The sequence below is a fragment of the Aegilops tauschii genome, chromosome 3 (assembly GCF_002575655.3).
Source record: "Aegilops tauschii subsp. strangulata cultivar AL8/78 chromosome 3, Aet v6.0, whole genome shotgun sequence".
In the NCBI taxonomy this organism is placed as follows: domain Eukaryota; kingdom Viridiplantae; phylum Streptophyta; class Magnoliopsida; order Poales; family Poaceae; genus Aegilops; species Aegilops tauschii.
Genome location: NC_053037.3, coordinates 357,775,826 through 357,795,311, shown reverse-complemented (window position 1 = coordinate 357,795,311; position 19,486 = coordinate 357,775,826). Strand labels below are relative to the sequence as shown.

Sequence of the window (19,486 nt, the reverse complement as noted above, 5' to 3'; positions counted from 1 at the left end):
TGCAGAACTTGTACAAACACTCAATGGTGGTGGACTCGGCCATGCGTCCATAGTCTTCCAGTATATCACCGGGAGCTTCATATGCAAGCATCCTCATAGCTATCGTGCACTTCTGGAGTGAGGTGAATCCAAGTGTGCCGGTGCAATCCTTCTTGCACTTGAAGTAGTTGTCGAACTCACTGATGGAATTCACAATCTTGAGGAAGAGCTTTCGGCTCATACGATAATGGCGGCGAAATACTTTCTTGATGTGCAGTGGAGCCTCGGAGAAGTAGTCGGCGTAGAGCAAGCAATAGCCCTCCAACCGATGCCTCTGCTTTGCCTTCTGTCGGCCCGACGCCGAGCCACCTAGCCGCGGCTTCGCATTGCTCGCGAACAGGCTGGCCAGAGCGGCGAGGACCATGAGGTGCTCTTCGTCCTGGGCGTCGGCGTCGGCTTCCTCCTCCACCAGCGCCGCGAACGCCTCCTCGTCGTCTGAGTCCATCGCCGAGCAGACAAATTGCCGAACACCTGGCGGGCGTGGTAGGCGCGCAGCCGCCGGTATCCCCGCTTGTGTGGCTGGAGCGCCGGAAAAGCTCGCCCAGGAGCGGGTTGAGGCTACCGCGGCGAACCCTCTCTCTCTCGACGGGGAAATGACCTTTCTAGCGGCGGTGGGCAGGTGGGCGGCGTCGGGATCGGCACGGCGGCGGAAGGGGTAGCGCGCGCGGGAGGCGAATTTGGAGGTGGAAATAATGTTTTCCGCCTGACAGTGGTGGGCCATCCGCCGTTTTCCCTTCTGCTCGAGCCCCAAGCGTCCCCTAGTGCACTGGGTTGGGCCTGGGATCGTCGGGCCAAAAATGGGCCGAACCGGCGAAAATCGGCGTCCTGGTGGCGCGACTGGGGGGATTTTTCGGCGTCGGCGGAAAAAAACACGCCCTGGGGGGCCTGTTGGGGGCGCGAGTGGAGATGCTCTAACATGAGCTTGCAATTTGCACCACCTCATTCTGGCAGGTTTGATTAGTTAAGCATATGCATCCAGACTGACTATTAGTTTGGTTGGCAGTTTGGTGCTGATAGCTCCTTCCATGGAGTTGCGTCCCCACTGGAATTCCATGGTATTTGGCTTAGAGACTAACATAAACGAGAGACAAAGAGGTGAATAAGAAGTGATTAATGTGGTGGACAGAAGGGAAAAAATGAAGTCTGTCGTTAGTGCAAATTGCCATGGGACAGCTGCTCCACATAAATGGAGAGTTACTCCATCTATTTAACACTGCGGGCCCGGTGCAGTTAATGGTGTGTTAATACTATCATTATACAATGTTGAAGCATTTTATACACAATTAGAGCATGGTTAATAGTATAGCCAGCTGATGGGTATATGAAGATGTCATGTCATCTATAGTCATCTATTACACTCACTCATATAGTAAGGCGGGCTATAAGGCTGGCTATAAGAGTAGTACTTTTTCTAAGCTTCTCTCTTTCTCTTTCTTTGCATTTATTGTATTTGCCTATAAATGCAAAGAAAGAGAAAGAGAGAAGCTTAGAAAATACAATATTAGAGGAATGTAGAGTTAAGGTTCCAACCTCGTGTGGTACCATGTCCACTCATGCATTTTCTGTTAGGATTTAATTAATCCTATTATTAATCCATGCTTAAGGGAACCGATGTGTGACGGTTCCAAACTTGGTGACCGCTAGTGGATGTCCCGCATGCCGCGAACAGACGCCTCTCCGGAGGCGTCCCTTGTACATCTATATAAATGAGATCATCAGTAAAGTTGGAGACACTTGAATCATTTGCTTTGTCTCTGTTTGTTTCCCGATTCCTTTCAACACGTTATCAAATACATTTGTATGTATTCTATATATCTGACAGTGATTTTCATATTGAGAATCTTCATGTCTATATACAGATTTCTACGGGATTCAATCCGATGAAAAATGATATGTGCCTTGTGGACATATGCACCACAAACTTTATACTCGGGGAAGTCCAATGTTTCCACTCTCATTGAGAGAAAGGATATATTTAAATCTCTGACGCGATAAGGTATTTGTTGGTTCAACTCGAGTCATATTTACTATCCCTGTGGGTACTCGAGTAATGTCGGGATGCTTTATTGTTGGAAATATGCCCTAGAGGCAATAATAAATGGTTATTATTATATTTATTTGTTCATGGTAATTGTCTATTGTTCATGCTATAATTGTATTGTCCGGAAATCGTAATACATGTGTGAATACATAGACCACAAAGTGTCCCTAGTATGCCTCTAGTTGACTAGCTCGTTGATCAACAGATAGTCATGGTTTCCTGACTATGGACATTGGATGTCATTGATAACGGGATCACATCATTAGGAGAATGATGTGATGGACAAGACCCAATCCTAAGCATAGCATAAAAGATCGTGTAGTTTCGTTTGCTAGAGCTTTTCCAATGTCAAGTATCTTTTCCTTAGACCATGAGATCGTGCAACTCCCGGATACCGTAGGAGTGCTTTGGGTGTGCCAAACGTCACAACGTAACTGGGTGACTATAAAGGTGCACTACGGGTATCTCCGAAAGTGTCTGTTGGGTTGGCACGGATCGAGACTGGGATTTGTCACTCCGTATGACGGAGAGGTATCTCTGGGCCCACTCGGTAATGCATCATCATAATGAGCTCAATGTGACTAAGACGTTAGTCACGGGATCATGCATTGCGATACGAGTAAAGAGACTTGCCGGTAACGAGATTGAACAAGGCATTGGGATACCGACAATCAAATCTCGGGCAAGTAACATACCGATTGACAAAGGGAATTGTATACGGGATTGATTGAATCCTCGACACCGTGGTTCATCCGATGAGATCATCGTGGAACATGTGGGAGCCAACATGGGTATCCAGATCCCGCTGTTGGTTATTGACCGGAGAGGCGTCTCGGTCATGTCTGCATGTCTCCCGAACCCGTAGGGTCTACACACTTAAGGTCCGGTGACGCTAGGGTTGTAGAGATATATGTATGCGGAAACCCGAAAGTTGTTCGGAGTCCCGGATGAGATCCCGGACATCACGAGAGGTTCCGGAATGGTCCGGAGGTGAAGAATTATATATAGGAAGTCCAGTTTCGGCCACCGGGAAAGTTTCGGGGGTTATCGGTATTGTACCGGGACCACTAGAAGGGTCCCGGGGGTCCACCGGGTGGGGCCACCTGTCCCGGAGGGCCCCGTGGGCTGAAAGTGGAAGGGAACCAGCCCCTAGTGGGCTGGGGCGCCTCCTTGGGCCTCCCCCCATGCGCCTAGGGTTGGGAACCCTAGGGGGGAGTTCCCCCTTGCCTTGGGGGGCAAGGCACCCCTTCCCCCCCACTTGGCCGCCCCCCCCTGGATCTGATCTCCAGGGCCGGCACCCCCCCAGGGGGCCTATATAAAGGGGGGAGGGAGGGCAGCACACAACAGCCTTGGGCGCCTCCCTCCTCCCCTGCAACACCTCTCTCTCTCTCGTAGAAGCTCGGCGAAGCCCTGCACGAGACCCGCTACATCCACCACCACGCCGTCGTGCTGCTGGATCTCCATCAACCTCTCCTTCCCCCTTGCTGGATCAAGAAGGAGGAGACGTCGCTGCACCGTACGTGTGTTGAACGCGGAGGTGCCGTCCGTTCGGCACTCGGTCATCGGTGATTTGGATCACGGCGAGTACGACTCCGTCATCCACGTTCATTGGAACGCTTCCGCTCGCGATCTACAAGGGTATGTAGATGCACTCCCTTCCCCTCGTTGCTAGTACACTCCATAGATGCATCTTGGTGAACGTAGGAAAATTTTAAAATTATGCTACGATTCCCAACAGTGGCATCATGAGCCAGGCCTATGCGTAGTTACTATGCACGAGTAGAACACAAAGCAGTTGTGGGCGTTGAGTTTGCCAATTCTTCTTGCCGCTACTAGTCGTTTCTTGTTTCGGCGGCATTGTAGGATGAAGCGGCCCGGACCGACCTTACACGTACGCTTACGTGAGACTGGTTCCACCGACTGACATGCACAAGTTGCATAAGGTGGCTAGCGGGTGTCTGTCTCTCCTACTTTAGTCGGAACGGATTCGATGAAAAGGGTCCTTATGAAGGGTAAATAGAAATTGGCAAATCACGTTGTGGTCATACGTAGGTAAGAAACGTTCTTGCTAGAAACCTACAAACCACGTAAAAACTTGCAACAACAATTAGAGGACGTCTAACTTGTTTTTGCAGCAAGTGCTATGTGATGTGATATGGCCAGAAGATGTGATGAATGATATATGTGATGTATGAGATTGATCATATTCTTGTAATAGGAATCACGACTTGCATGTCGATGAGTATGACAACCGGCAGGAGCCATAGGAGTTGTCTTTATTATTTTGTATGACCTGCGTGTCATTAAATAAACGCCATGTAAATTACTTTACTTTATTGCTAAACGCGTTAGCCATAGAAGTAGAAGTAATCGTTGGCGTGACGACTTCATGAAGACACAATGATGGAGATCATGATGATGGAGATCATGGTGTCATGCCGGTGACAAAGATGATCATGGTGCCCCGAAGATGGAGATCAAAGGAGCATGATGATATTGGCCATATCATGTCACTATTTGATTGCATGTGATGTTTATCATGTTTTTGCATCTTATTTGCTTAGAACGACGGTAGCAAGTAGGATGATCCCTTATAATAATTTCAAGAAAGTGTTCACCCTAACTGTGCACCGTTGCGAAGGTTCGTTGTTTCGAAGCACCACGTGATGATCGGGTGTGATAGATTCTAACGTTCGAATACAACGGGTGTTGACGAGCCTAGCATGTACAGACATGGCCTCGGAACACACGCAATACACTTAGGTTCACTTGACGAGCCTAGCATGTACAGACATGGCCTCGGAACACGGAGGACCGAAAGGTCGAGCATGAGTCGTATAGAAGATACGATCAACATGGAGATGTTCACCGATCTTGACTAGTCCGTCTCACGTGATGATCGGACACGGCCTAGTCGAATTCGGATCATGTTTCACTTAGATGACTAGAGGCTATCTGAGTGGGAGTTCATTAAATAATTTGATTATATGAACTTAATTATCATGAACTTAGTCTAAATCTTTACACTATGTATTGTAGATCAAATGGCCCACGTTGTCCTCAATTTCAACGCGTTCCTAGAGAAAACCAAGCTGAAAGATGATGGCAGCAACTATACGGACTGGGTCCGGAACCTGAGGATCATCCTCATAGCAGCCAAGAAAGATTATGTCTTAGAAGCACCGCTAGGTGAAGCACCAATCCCTGAGAACCAAGACGTTATGAACGCTTGGCAGCAGCGTGCTGATGATTACTCCCTCGTTCAGTGCGGCATGCTTTACAGCTTAGAACCGGGTCTCCAAAAGCGTTTTGAGAAACATGGAGCATATGAGATGTTCGAGGAGCTGAAACTGGTTTTTCAAGCTCATGCCCGGGTCGAGAGATATGATGTCTCCGACAAGTTCTTCAGCTGTAAAATGGAGGAGAACAGTTCTGTTAGTGAGCACATACTCAGAATGTCTGGGTTGCACAACCGCTTGTCTCAGCTGGGAGTTAATCTCCCGGATGACGCGGTCATTGACAGAATCCTCCAGTCGCTTCCACCAAGCTACAAGAGCTTTGTGATGAACTACAATATGCAGGGGATAGAAAAGACCATTCCCGAGGTATATTCAATGCTGAAATCAGCTGAGGTAGAGATCAGAAAAGAACATCAAGTGTTGATGGTGAATAAAACCACTAAGTTCAAGAAGGACAAGGGTAAGAAGAACTTCAAGAAGGACGGCAAGGGAGTTGCCGCGCCCGGTAAACCAGTTACCGGGAAGAAGTCAAAGAATGGACCCAAGCCCGAGACTGAGTGCTTTTATTGCAAGGGAAGTGGTCACTGGAAGCGGAACTGCCCCAAATATTTAGCGGACAAGAAGAAGGCCGGCAACACCCAAGGTATATGTGATATACAAGTAATTGATGTGTACCTTACCAGTACTCGTAGTAGCTCCTGGGTATTTGATACCGGTGCGGTTGCTCATATTTGTAACTCAAAGCAGGAACTACGGAATAAACGGAGACTAGCAAAGGACGAGGTGACGATGCGCGTCGGGAATGGTTCCAAGGTCGATGTGATCGCCGTTGGCACGCTACCTCTGCATCTACCCACGGGATTAGTTTTAAACCTCAATAATTGTTATTTAGTGCCAGCTTTGAGCATGAACATTGTATCTGGATCTCGTTTAATTCGAGATGGCTACTCATTTAAATCTGAGAATAATGGTTGTTCTATTTATTTGAGAGATATGTTTTATGGTCATGCCCCGCTGGTCAATGGTTTATTTTTGATGAATCTCGAACGTGATGTTACACATGTTCATAGTGTGAATACCAAAAGATGTAAAGTTGATAACGATAGTCCCACATACTTGTGGCACTGCCGCCTTGGTCACATTGGTGTCAAGCGCATGAAGAAGCTCCATGCAGATGGACTTTTGGAGTCTCTTGATTACGAATCATTTGACACGTGCGAACCATGCCTCATGGGTAAGATGACCACGACTCCGTTCTCCGGAACAATGGAGCGAGCAACCAACTTATTGGAAATCATACATACCGATGTGTGTGGTCCAATGAGTGTTGAGGCTCGCGGAGGATATCGTTATGTTCTCACTCTCACTGATGATTTAAGTAGATATGGGTATGTCTACCTAATGAAACACAAGTCTGAAACCTTTGAAAAGTTCAAGGAATTTCAGAGTGAAGTCGAGAATCAACGTGACAGAAAAATAAAATTCTTACGATCAGATCGTGGTGGAGAATATTTAAGTCACGAATTTGGTACACACTTAAGGAAATGTGGAATAGTTTCACAACTCACGCCGCCTGGAACACCTCAAAGAAATGGTGTGTCCGAACGTCGTAATCGCACTCTATTGGATATGGTGCGATCTATGATGTCTCTTACCGATTTACCGCTCTGATTTTGGGGTTATGCTTTAGAGACTGCCGCATTCACTTTAAATAGGGCACCGTCTAAATCCATTGAGACGACACCGTATGAATTATGGTTTGGGAAGAAACCTAAGCTGTCGTTTCTAAAAGTTTGGGGATGCGATGCTTATGTCAAGAAACTTCAACCTGAAAAGCTCGAACCCAAATCGGAAAAATGCGTCTTCATAGGATACCCTAAGGAAACTATTGGGTATACCTTCTACCTCAGATCCGAAGGCAAGATCTTCGTTGCCAAGAATGGGTCCTTTCTAGAGAAGGAGTTTCTCTCGAAAGAATTGAGTGGGAGGAAAGTGGAACTTGATGAGGTGATAGTCACCCCTTCCGAACCGGAAAGTAGCGCAGCGCGGGAAAATGTTCCTGTGGTGCCTACACCGACTGGGGAGGAAGTTAATGATGATGATCATGAAGCTTCAGATCAAGTTGCTGAACTTCGTAGGTCCACAAGGACACGTTCCGCACCAGAGTGGTACGGCAACCCTGTCCTGGAAATCATGTTGTTAGACAACGGTGAACCTTCGAACTATGAAGAAGCGATGGCGGGCCCGGATTCCGACAAATGGCTAGAAGCCATGAAATCCGAGATAGAATCCATGTATGAAAACAAAGTATGGACTTTGACTGACTTGCCCGATGAGCGGCGAGCCATAGAAAACAAATGGATCTTTAAGAAGAAGACGGACGCAGATGGTAATGTGACCATCTACAAAGCTCGACTTGTCCTAAGGGTTATCGACAAGTTCAAGGGGTTGACTACGATGAGACTTTCTCACCCGTAGCGAAGCTGAAGTCCGTCCGAATCATGTTAGCAATTGCCGCATACTATGATTATGAGATATGGCAGATGGACGTCAAAACAGCATTCCTTAATGGCTTCCTTAAGGAAGAGTTGTATATGATGCAGCCGGAAGTTTTTGTCGATCCTAAGAATGCTAACAAAGTGTGCAAGCTCCAGCGCTCAATCTATGGGCTGGTGCAAGCATCTCGGAGTTGGAACATTCGCTTTGATGAGATGATCAAAGCGTTTGGGTTTACACAGACTTATGGAGAAGCCTGTGTTTACAAGAAAGTGAGTGGGAGCTCTGTAGCATTTCTCATATTATATGTGGATGACATATTATTGATGGGAAATGATATAGAATTCTTGGAAAGTATAAAGGCCTATTTGAATAAGTGTTTTTCAATGAAGGACCTTGGAGAAGCTGCTTATATATTAGGCATCAAGATCTATAGAGATAGATCAAGACGCCTCATTGGTCTTTCACAGAGTACATACCTTGACAAGATATTGAAGAAGTTCAGTATGGATCAGTCCAAGAAGGGGTTCTTGTCTGTATTGCAAGGTGTGCAATTGAGCACGGCTCAATGCCCGACCACGGCAGAAGATATAGAACAGATGAGTGTCATCCCCTATGCCTCGGCCATAGGGTCTATTATGTATGCCATGCTGTGTACTAGACCTGATATAAACCTTGCCGTAAGTTTGGTAGGAAGGTACCAAAGTAATCCCGGCAAGGAACACTGGACAGCGGTCAAGAATATCCTGAAGTACCTGAAGAGGACTAAGGATATGTTTCTCGTTTATGGAGGTGACGAAGAGCTCGTCGTAAAGGGTTACGTCGACGCAAGCTTCGACACAGATCTGGATGACTCGAAGTCACAGACCGGATACGTGTATATTTTGAATAGAGGAGCAGTAAGCTGGTGCAGTTGCAAGCAAAGCGTCGTGGCGGGATCTACATGTGAAGCGGAGTACATGGCAGCCTCAGAGGCAGCACAGGAAGCAGTCTGCATGAAGGAGTTCATTACCGACCTAGGGGTGATTCCCAATGCGTCGGGCCCAATGACTCTCTTCTGTGACAAAGTGGAGCTATTGCCCTTGCGAAGGAGCCCAGGTTTCACAGGAAGACCAGGCATATCAAGCGTCGCTTCAACTCCATTCGTGAAAGTGTTCAAAATGGAGACATAGATATTTGTAAAGTACATACGGACCTGAATGTAGCAGATCCGTTGACTAAACCTCTCCCTAGGGCAAAACATGATCAACACCAGGACGCAATGGGTGTTCGATTCATCACAATGTAACTAGATTATTGACTCTAGTGCAAGTGGGAGACTGTTGGAAATATGCCCTAGAGGCAATAATAAATGGTTATTACTATATTTCTTTGTTCATGGTAATTGTCTATTGTTCATGCTATAATTGTATTGTCCGGAAATCGTAATACATGTGTGAATACATAGACCACAAAGTGTCCCTAGTATGCCTCTAGTTGACTAGCTCGTTGATCAACAGATAGTCATGGTTTCCTGACTATGGACATTGGATGTCATTGATAACGGGATCACATCATTAGGAGAATGATGTGATGGACAAGACCCAATCCTAAGCATAGCATAAAAGATCGTGTAGTTTCGTTTGCTAGAGTTTTTTCAATGTCAAGTATCTTTTCCTTAGACCATGAGATCGTGCAACTCTCGGATACCGTAGGAGTGCTTTGGGTGTGCCAAACGTCACAACGTAACTGGGTGACTATAAAGGTGCACTACGGGTATCTCCGAAAGTGTCTGTTGGGTTGGCACGGATCAAGACTGGGATTTGTCACTCCGTATGACGAAGAGGTATCTCTGGGCCCACTCGGTAATGCATCATCATAATGAGCTCAATGTGACTAAGACGTTAGTCACGGGATCATGCATTGCGGTACGAGTAAAGAGACTTGCCGGTAACGAGATTGAACAAGGTATTGGGATACCGACGATCGAATCTCGGGCAAGTAACATACCGATTGACAAAGGGAATTGTATACGGGATTGATTGAATCCTCGACACCGTGGTTCATCCGATGAGATCATCGTGGAACATGTGGGAGCCAACATGGGTATCCAGATCCCGCTGTTGGTTATTGACCGGAGAGGCGTCTCGGTCATGTCTGCATGTCTCCCGAACCCGTAGGGTCTACACACTTAAGGTCCGGTGACGCTAGGGTTGTAGAGATATATGTATGCGGAAACCCGAAAGTTGTTCGGAGTCTCGGATGAGATCCCGGACGTCACGAGAGGTTCCGGAATGGTCCGGAGGTGAAGAATTATATATAGGAAGTCCAGTTTCGGCCACCGGGAAAGTTTCGGGGGTTATCGGTATTGTACCGGGACCACCGGAACGGTCCCGGGGGTCCACCGGGTGGGGCCACCTGTCCCGGAGGGCCCCGTGGGCTGAAAGTGGAAGGGAACCAGCCCCTAGTGGGCTGGGGCGCCCCCCTTGGGCCTCCCCCCATGCGCCTAGGGTTGGGAACCCTAGGGGGGAGTTCCCCCTTGCCTTGGGGGGCAAGGCACCCCTTCCCCCCCACTTGGCCGCCCCCCCCCCCCCTTGGATCTGATCTCCAGGGCCGGCGCCCCCCCCCCCCCAGGGGGCCTATATAAAGGGGGGAGGGAGGGCAGCACACAACAGCCTTGGGCGCCTCCCTCCTCCCCTGCAACACCTCTCTCTCTCGTAGAAGCTCGGCGAAGCCCTGCACGAGACCCGCTACATCCACCACCACGCCGTCGTGCTGCTGGATCTCCATCAACCTCTCCTTCCCCCTTGCTGGATCAAGAAGGAGGAGACGTCGCTGCACCGTACGTGTGTTGAATGCGGAGGTGCCGTCCGTTCGGCACTCGGTCATCGGTGATTTGGATCACGGCGAGTACGACTCCGTCATCCACGTTCATTGGAACGCTTCCGCTCGCGATCTACAAGGGTATGTAGATGCACTCCCTTCCCCTCGTTGCTAGTACACTCCATAGATGCATCTTGGTGAACGTAGGAAAATTTTAAAATTATGCTATGATTCCCAACATTTATTGCTTCCCGGGTTTAACTCGTACCCTACTAAACTATGAAGGTATCCGTCAAAATAGTTACCGTAGCGAAACTTATGATGACAACAAAGAGAAACAACTTCTCTTTACCATATGCAACGGATATAGCAAGCGCATTCTCTGTGTATCATCTGGATTGTACTACAGATACGACACAACCCGTAGCACATGTTGTGTACGAGATAGTTTTCCAGAGTGTCTTGTACATGACAAACTTGGCATACTCGCCTTGGTCATCGAGACATTGGGTTGAAACAGGAACTGTCAGCAATTCCAATAGTTTATGATCATTATGATGCTAAATTCTAATAACATTTGGATTTTATGTGCACTACAAGTGACACAGGGAAGCTAATTTTAAGACTCGCACACCTTAAAGTCTACACTGAACCACTCAGACTCGTTGAATGCATCAAGTCGAGGTAAGTGGCTCTTCTCAGCCATTGAGTAGACTATTCAGGTATCCCATGGTTCTAAAAGACATATCTACATGATGGTCTTGAGTTTGTGCTTTATTCACATGAAACCATTGGCTCATTATCCTGACATCGATTTCAAGCAAATCGAATGGATAACATTGCGGAATTCTCCTTGAGGGCCTTCTCTATAGCCTTTGGATTGAAGTTTAGCAATTTGTCCTAATGTCTAGACTCAAAATGGTTTGGTAGAATCCTATCCAAAGAGTTAAGATCATTGCATTATCTTTACTTTGGAATTGCAACTTACCAACTTTATGTTGGAGTCATGCAGTTTTACACGCTCATGACAGAACTGCATAATGTTATTCCCCTCTATCTTTGATATGTGGATATCTACCAAGTATTTCCTATCTGCAGTAATTCGGTTCCATACCGATATCACCACCCGGCATACATCATTGGCCCCTCAACATATAGTTGGGATCTATGTGAGAAATAACTGTATTTCCATCAATACCTCAAGCCCCTCGCATGGGGAGTTATTCAAGGCTAGTATGCTGATTCAATGAGGAACATTTCCAGGCATTAGGGGGAGATTTCAAGTACCATAAAGAATGCCAGGAAATTTGTGAAATGTTCAACACATTTCTGCCTCAAATCCACGTACTCATAGATCTGAACCATGCGTTCAGAAGATGTGCAACACATTGCAAATAACCTGCCAGATTCATTTACTGACTGTAAAGGTGTCACACAATCCTACAATCCTGCAAAAGTACGCCTGAAAGAGTGGAGGTACCAGCAAAATCCGCTCCACTCCCCGTTCAAAGCAACAGGGGGAGATGTATGGCAGAAATACATTAGGATTCAGCTTCTTGCAAGCAACGATATCAAGACCTGTGAATCAGTAAATGCAAGTCAACTTCACGTTGACAGACACCTAATGGGTAGTATACACCCAGTGGACGGGAAACCTCCACCAACCCAGGTCATAGTGTGCACTATGACCGGGACATCGGAATACCCGACTCAATCGCATTGGGAAATCGCGAGTAGTCACCATGGGTAATGATATTTCCATCAACTATATATTGATATATAGATTCTGGAGAAACATATAACCGGAAGTCTACAATTGTCGACATACATTTCTCAACTAGATTGAAAAAACCTTTCAAGTGATTCAGATCCAAAGAGCATGGCCATGGCAAAGTGTGAACAACACTCGGACTGAACTCAAGCAAAGGGTATAATCTAGGTAGAAATAATATTGCTCAATAATGGTAAGGTATTCATAAGCAATACCTACATCAGTTTTCTTCTGGAAACAGAATTGAGAACAATGAGGTGGTGAAACATAGAGCAAGTATTGTAGCATAAGGGTTCACGCAGATACCCACCTATTCTCCAGAGGTGGAATCTCTTTCTGATAACTTATATCATTGGCAGCACAAAATCATCTATCTGTGCAGTTGATAGATGTAGTGATTACATATACATGTGGATCACTAGATTTAGACATATATGATTGATTCCCGATGGAATCTCACTTCTGAATCGAAATACAAAATGCAACATACATTCTGTAAAATCAGTAAGTCCCCATATGACTTATTGTTGTCGGTACATATGGTACGACGTAGTGAGATCCTTATTCACAAGGATTACTCTTACAATGATGATTATCCATGTTTGTGTGTCTGCAAGGACGACACATGTAATCATCTAAATGACGGAGTTCAAAATGAAGGATTTGGGTAAACCAAGATACCGCTCGTTACTACAATTTGAGTACCTTCATTCATACATTATGGTATACTATGTTGTCTATATCCAAAATATATTGGAGAAATTCATTGTGGACAAATCTTATCCATTCATAACTCTCATGGTAGTTCATTCTCTAGACGTAGAGAAAGATCTATTTAGACCAAGAGATGATGGAAATGAGATACTGGGACTCAACGTTCTATAATGCCATTGGATCCACCAAACACTATTGGTTGGTATTTAAGAATATCTTTCGATATCTCCCAAGGCATCAAACATCTTGTCTTGGTTTTTTAATTTCACATTTACGTAATAAGCAATATCGCTATATTGCATATCTTGCAAGTTAAATCATGTGGCTGATTTATTCATGAAGTCTGTACCAACTTTTACATTCCAGAAATATGTTCATAGAATTGGTATGTGACGGCTTCGAATTTGCAAGAATCAGGGGGAGTATCTTCCTGAATTTTTCCTGTTCAATGCATCTTATTATACTCTTTTTCCCTTCATGAGTTACTTTATAGGTTCTCATAAAGGTTTTTAATGAGGTAATATCAACATGAGATCATATGTCATACTTTCTTCCCCACCGAGGTTTTTAAGAAAGTATATACGACATATTTATTGTCCTCTAAACTCTATGAGTTTTCTTGTATTGAGTTAAAAGAGACAATAACCATTATATGTTGCATCATTTTCTCCTTATTTTTCCACTGGGTTTGAAGGAGTTTTAGCAACATATGAAACACCTATCTCCTCATATTTTTCCCACAAGATTTTTGGAGGAGCTTTTTCAAGATGATGATACTTACACTAACAAGCATAGATTAGGGGGAGTGTTAGGATTTAATTAATCCTATTATTAATCCATGCTTAAGGGAACCGGCGTGTGACGGTTCCAGACTTGGTGACCGCTAGCGGATGTCCCGCATGCTGCGAACAGACGCCTTTCCGGAGGCGTCCCTTTATACATGTATATAAATGAGATCATCAGTAAAGTTGGAGACAGTTGAATCATTTGCTTTGTCTCTGTTTGTTTCCCGATTCCTTTCAACATTTTCGATTGGTAAGTTGTTGTTGATGAGGTGGTGTTGTTTGCATGGATAGATTAATGCAAAAATAAAATGATGTGGTGAACCAACCTGTGGTTGGATGGTTAGAGGGACTGTGGTATCCCCAGCCCATCAGGGTTTAAATCCTGATACTCGCATTTATTCTTGATGTTCAAAAAAATGATGTGGCTTTGTTTGCACGATAGATTAATGCAAAATATGGAACTTCTCGATACAAGCACAACTTGCTGATGTCATACAATTTTGATTGTATGGCCATAGGTAATTAAGGTGATGTGAAAGCACACATGTGTACTCCCTCCGTTCCTAAATACTCTCTCCGTCCGGGAAAAGTTGTCCAGAGCTTAGTTCATTTCAAATTTTACAAAAAAACCCTTCCAGTTTTAAATCTAGTGCTAATCCCCCCCTCAACTCTGCTTCTTCCTCCTTCGACCAAGCGGCCGTCGTAGCCACCGCCGGCAGCCGCCGTAGAAAGAGCGGGCGACCACCTCCGCCGACGCCCACCTGCGCCGTCGCCCACCTGCGGTTGCTCCGCCGCTGCGGACGGCCCGCCCACCTGCGGTTACTCCGCCGCTGCGAACGTGGGCCGTCCGCACGGAGGCGAGCTGCCCCGCCGCCCAGCTGAGGCTGCTCCTCCAAGGCGACCACCTCAACGGGCGCCTCCTCCTCGTGGCCCTGCTCGCGTCCCTGGCCCTGCTCGCCGGTTCCTCACCCCGCGGCAACCCCAGCCGCCGCTGCCGACCCCGGTCGCCGCTCCCCTCTTGAAGAATCCGGCAGGCAGGGCCATGCGGATCTTCCCCGCCGGCGAGACGACCACGCAGACCTGCTGATGCCACTGGCGCCTGCCCTCGACTGCTGATTGCCCCTGCCCTCGATCACCTCGACTACTGATTGCCTCTGCTGCTGCTGTTGGCTGCAGGTACAGTGCCAATTGCAGTATCCATTTCAGTTTGTCAATGAAGTACTCCATCAGTGTCAATTGCAGTGTTAATTGGAGTATTAAAATTGTCAATTGCAATGCTGATCTACTGCTGATGTTATCTGAAATTTACTCCGCCTCTGTTCCTGCGAAAGCTTGATCACATTAGAGTAAATTGTTCATTTGTTCCTGCGAAAGCTTGATTGCAATCAAAATTAACAGGTTATACAAAGAGTTTAATTGATACAGAGAGTTTAATTGGATTACAATTGAAATTCATTGTCAGGGTCAAAATCAAAATCGAATCAAATTGATATAGGTACAAAATCGCTTCAAAAGATTCAGTTAGCTGTGTGTGTGATGACTTGTTGCTGCTAGCTTCAAAAAATTCAGTTAGCTTCAGAAACTAAATCATGTTGATGTTACTGTTAGCTTGTGAGCAGTGAGAACATAACAAATAACCATGTTGCTGTTACTGTTGCTACCTGAATTCCATGCTTGTGAGAACACAATATTGGCTAGTTACTATTGTTGTTAATTCCCATTTTCAGTCACCGGAAGCAAATCAGGTTAAGTGTTAACACAACACTGGCATACACAACATAATTCTGAACATTTACTAATTCTACACAGGAGAAGAAAAGACATGGCACACTAGAGAAAAAAGAAGAAGAAAAAATAAATCATGCCTTGCTGAAGAAGAAAGAAACCCCAGAAACGCTTAACTGTTCCAAGTGACAGTATAGTTTCAGAAATCCCAGGTGACTGTATATTGTCCCAGTGACTATAGTTTCAGAAATCCCAAAAAGTTGCTGCACCCCTTTATTGAAAAGGGGCAAAACTGATCATGTACTCTGAAGAAATGTTGCAATATTGTCACAGTAATTACTTAATCAAAATTGCTGGAGTATAAATCATTGCTAGCAGTGAGCAATGAGATGGGTAGGGAAGACAGACATCACTTTTTAAATAAAAGCTTCAGAAAATTCAGTTAGCAGTGAGCAGTGAAACAGACATAGTCCAATAATCATCTTCTTACATGAAAGCATTTTATTCACATGGTCCTAAAATTTTGCAAGCACTAACTTGGAAAAAACCTACTGCAGTTTACTGAAACAATGCCCAAGTTTATTTTCAGTAAACAATGCCCAAGTTTATTTTCAGTACATCAAGTTTATTTTCAGTAAATGTAGAGCTATTGCTACAGGAACAACCATTAGAAGAAGAAATGTAGAGCTATTTTCAGTAAATGATCTGTTTTGTTACTAGGAGTAGTCCTTTTCTGAATAATTGTGAGCAAAAATGGGAGCAGAGCAAAAATGGGAGTAGTGCAACCTAAGAAATCTCATCTTTGTTATCAACTTGTGTACTGTAGAACCTAAGAAATCTGATCTTCTGTTCTAACCACTGAACATACCAACAGCAATTCATTTTGAAGATTTACACTGAATCTTGTGTACTATAGAATCTAATCTTTGTTACACTGATGATTATTGTAAAGAAATCAGTTAGCAAATTCAGGGAGACAAACTTAACAAGGGTAATTTCCATATAATTTTTTGGAACAATATTCATTTTTGATTTGAACTTGCAAAAAACAGGCAACTGTTGTTTTGAACTCTTAACCACAGTAAGATCTTAGACTCACTCCTTACGAAAATATCCTCTCCCTCCTTGCTGCCTTTTTCCTTTTCTTGTGCATCCATTCAGTGTTCTACAGGTCATGTTGAGCGGCACATGCTGCAACAGAGGGCCGAAGACCAAACCTTGAATTACAGAATGTTTTAACAGAACTTTATTTGAGTGAATACTCCACTGTTTTCAGTGAGCAGTGCAGTTTTGACAGTACTCCACTATACAACTCTTTGCAAACTGAATTTCAACACAAGGGGAATGCTTTGCAAACTGAATTTCAACATTCTTCTCCCCATCAGTTCAATTACATGCAATGGGGAGCATAAAGATCAGTGTTTTAGATCTTTAAACCTTACCTGTACTGCACTCAGTTGCCAAGCAAATGGGGATCTGTTCTTTCTCGTTCTTTCTCTTGATAATCAAATTGCGCCCGTGCAACGCAAGCAAGCAGCGCATCGCAGGGAGTGAGAGGTAGTGAGAGGGGGGCACTGACGAACCTTGGGGCCCATGGTGACCTTGGCGGCGTCCGCGAGGTCGTTGACGCACCGCGGCATGGTGGCGTGCGCGCCGACGCCGAAGGTGACCTCCTTCGCCGCATGCTCGCGCGCCCACTGCTGCTACTCGCCTGCTCCGCCACCGCGGGCGAGCTGCCGCCGCAGCGCCGAGGAGGAGGACCTGGAAATGGCCGCCGCCGAGCAGATCGAAAGAAAAAATCAGTCTTCTTCTCGTCGGGGATCACCATGGGGAAGGAGGAGGGGAACAAGGAGAGGGAAGCTGCGGGGGAGGCGTGGGGTGGGGGAGGCGTGGGGCGGGAGAGCTCCGGCGATGCGGGGAGCTGCGGGGGAGCCGAGCTGCGGGGGAGCGGACCTCCGGCGCGACAGAGGAACGGGGGAGACGGCGGGAGCTGCCGGTTTGTCGGGAATTCGCTGGGGGGGTTTTCAGAAAAATACCACGGAGACAACTTTTCCCGGACAGAGGGAGTATAAGAGCATAATTGCCAAATTTTGGCAACTGCCAAATATTGACTAGAGATTGGTTGCTTTGCCAATTTTCATTGCCAATCTCAGAAGAAGTTGCCAAATGCAACATTGATTTTGCCAAATATTGGCAATGCTAAATGTTGGTAGCAAACCAATTATGCTATAAGTCTTTTTAAAGATTCCAATATGGACTACATACAAAGCAAAATGAGTGAATCTACACTCTAAACTAGGTCTACATACAGGATGCGGATTTTTGGGACATGGTTCCACGCGAGGAGCATATCCAATCCGTATGTTTGTGCTTTGAGATCTGTATTTAATATAGCGTTATTTTCAATACGTGACAAACATGGGCTATACGGCAGTGAATACAAATGTGAATACTAAGTCTCATGGTCCCTGCCTCATCATAGCTAACAAATGCGTGCAGTGTGTTCATTGCGTTGCAGACATGTATCAAGCATGCACACCACCCATTTTATGGCACTTGTGAAATGTGATTAGATGGCCAGACCTCCATTTATATGTCACTCATCAATAGGCAGATGAATAAATGAAATGCTGACACAACAAGCTTTATTCATAATGACCGTTCCAAGACAAACTGAATGGTATACTGGAAGCCTTAATTATTGGTACATAGCTAATAACTGGCGCATTGATTAAATAGGCCTTTCATACCATTAGCCCTAATTTATCGACTAATACAATACTAGTGTAATAGATAGAGCAGATTTGCAATCAACCAAAGCAGTGAAATAAAAACTCATTCACTCATATTGGTGAGGTATCAATATTCTCTATAGGTCGTGCACACATATTTTTACTTTCCAGTAAATTTTTGCCTGATTTTTTTTATTTAGTGGCGCACTGACTTTTTTCATGATTCGAGTTAACTAGTATGAAGAATGATGTTCAACTGATTATTTTTGGGTAAGAAACTCATACATGTAAGGATTTTAGTTGTAAATCAGTAGTCTGAAAGTGTGATGAAACTAAAATACTCCAAATGGAACAATGCTGGGTTGAGAGAGCTGGTGTGATTATGGCTAGTGTGCAGGCTTCCAATGTACTTAACACTTACCAGTCTGCTCCTAATACACTGTACCCACAGAAGAAGAAAAAACACTATACCCACGTCTTCAACCTGGTGTTGCGAGAAAAGGTTGGCCATGGCATCAAGCTCCAGCGACGGCGAGAGGTCAGATGTTTGTTAATATTCACTACTCTGGAGAGACCTTTCCTAGGCTGGTTGAGACCCTAATACAAAACAGTAGCTTGCAATGTCCACGACCTGATTATGAACACGTTTGTTTAGTTAAGCCAATGCCTCATGACCTATTATTAGTTTGGTTGGCAGCTTGGTGCAAATAGCTCTCTCGTGCAATGGAGCTACGTCTCACTGCCGTGTAATCAATTCTAATCAACACGTCCATCGTTTCAATGCGTGAGCCTGCCATGTCAACCATTTATTGGGGCGCAGAGGCAATACGAGAACTATATCAATTAGTGTATGCTAGCCAGAAAACGTTATACGGCATCAATGTATTGGAGTAGCACGAATCACGTGGAAAGGAGTGGTGATGATAACGACCTCGCGTGGCTGCATGTCCACACTCGATTTATCGCTACATACATCCGTATATTGTTTATATTGAAATCTCTAGAAAGACTTACATTTAGGAACGGAGGGAGTAGAAAAAACTTATAGTGAGGGCTAACTATTTATTTATTTTTAGGCTGGAGGCTAACTATTTATATATAGAATACTCAAACACAACGGTATTAGCAGGTGCATCTTTCTC

General features: G+C 45.2%; 1 long non-coding RNA gene across 2 annotated transcripts; it reads right to left on the bottom strand.

The window, feature by feature from the left end:
* Nucleotides 1-14,330: 14,330 nt before the first annotated feature.
* LOC109781131 (uncharacterized) lies at nucleotides 14,331-17,736 on the bottom strand. 2 transcript variants are annotated; one of them, XR_012205042.1, is made up of 3 exons: nucleotides 17,566-17,736; nucleotides 17,196-17,373; nucleotides 14,331-16,803 (listed from the first exon to the last, which is right to left on the bottom strand). It is a non-coding gene; the product is annotated as an uncharacterized lncRNA (long non-coding RNA). The 2 variants fall into 2 exon arrangements; XR_005773020.3 differs by lacking the exon at nucleotides 17,566-17,736 and having other exon boundaries at nucleotides 17,196-17,559.
* Nucleotides 17,737-19,486: the final 1,750 nt, after the last annotated feature.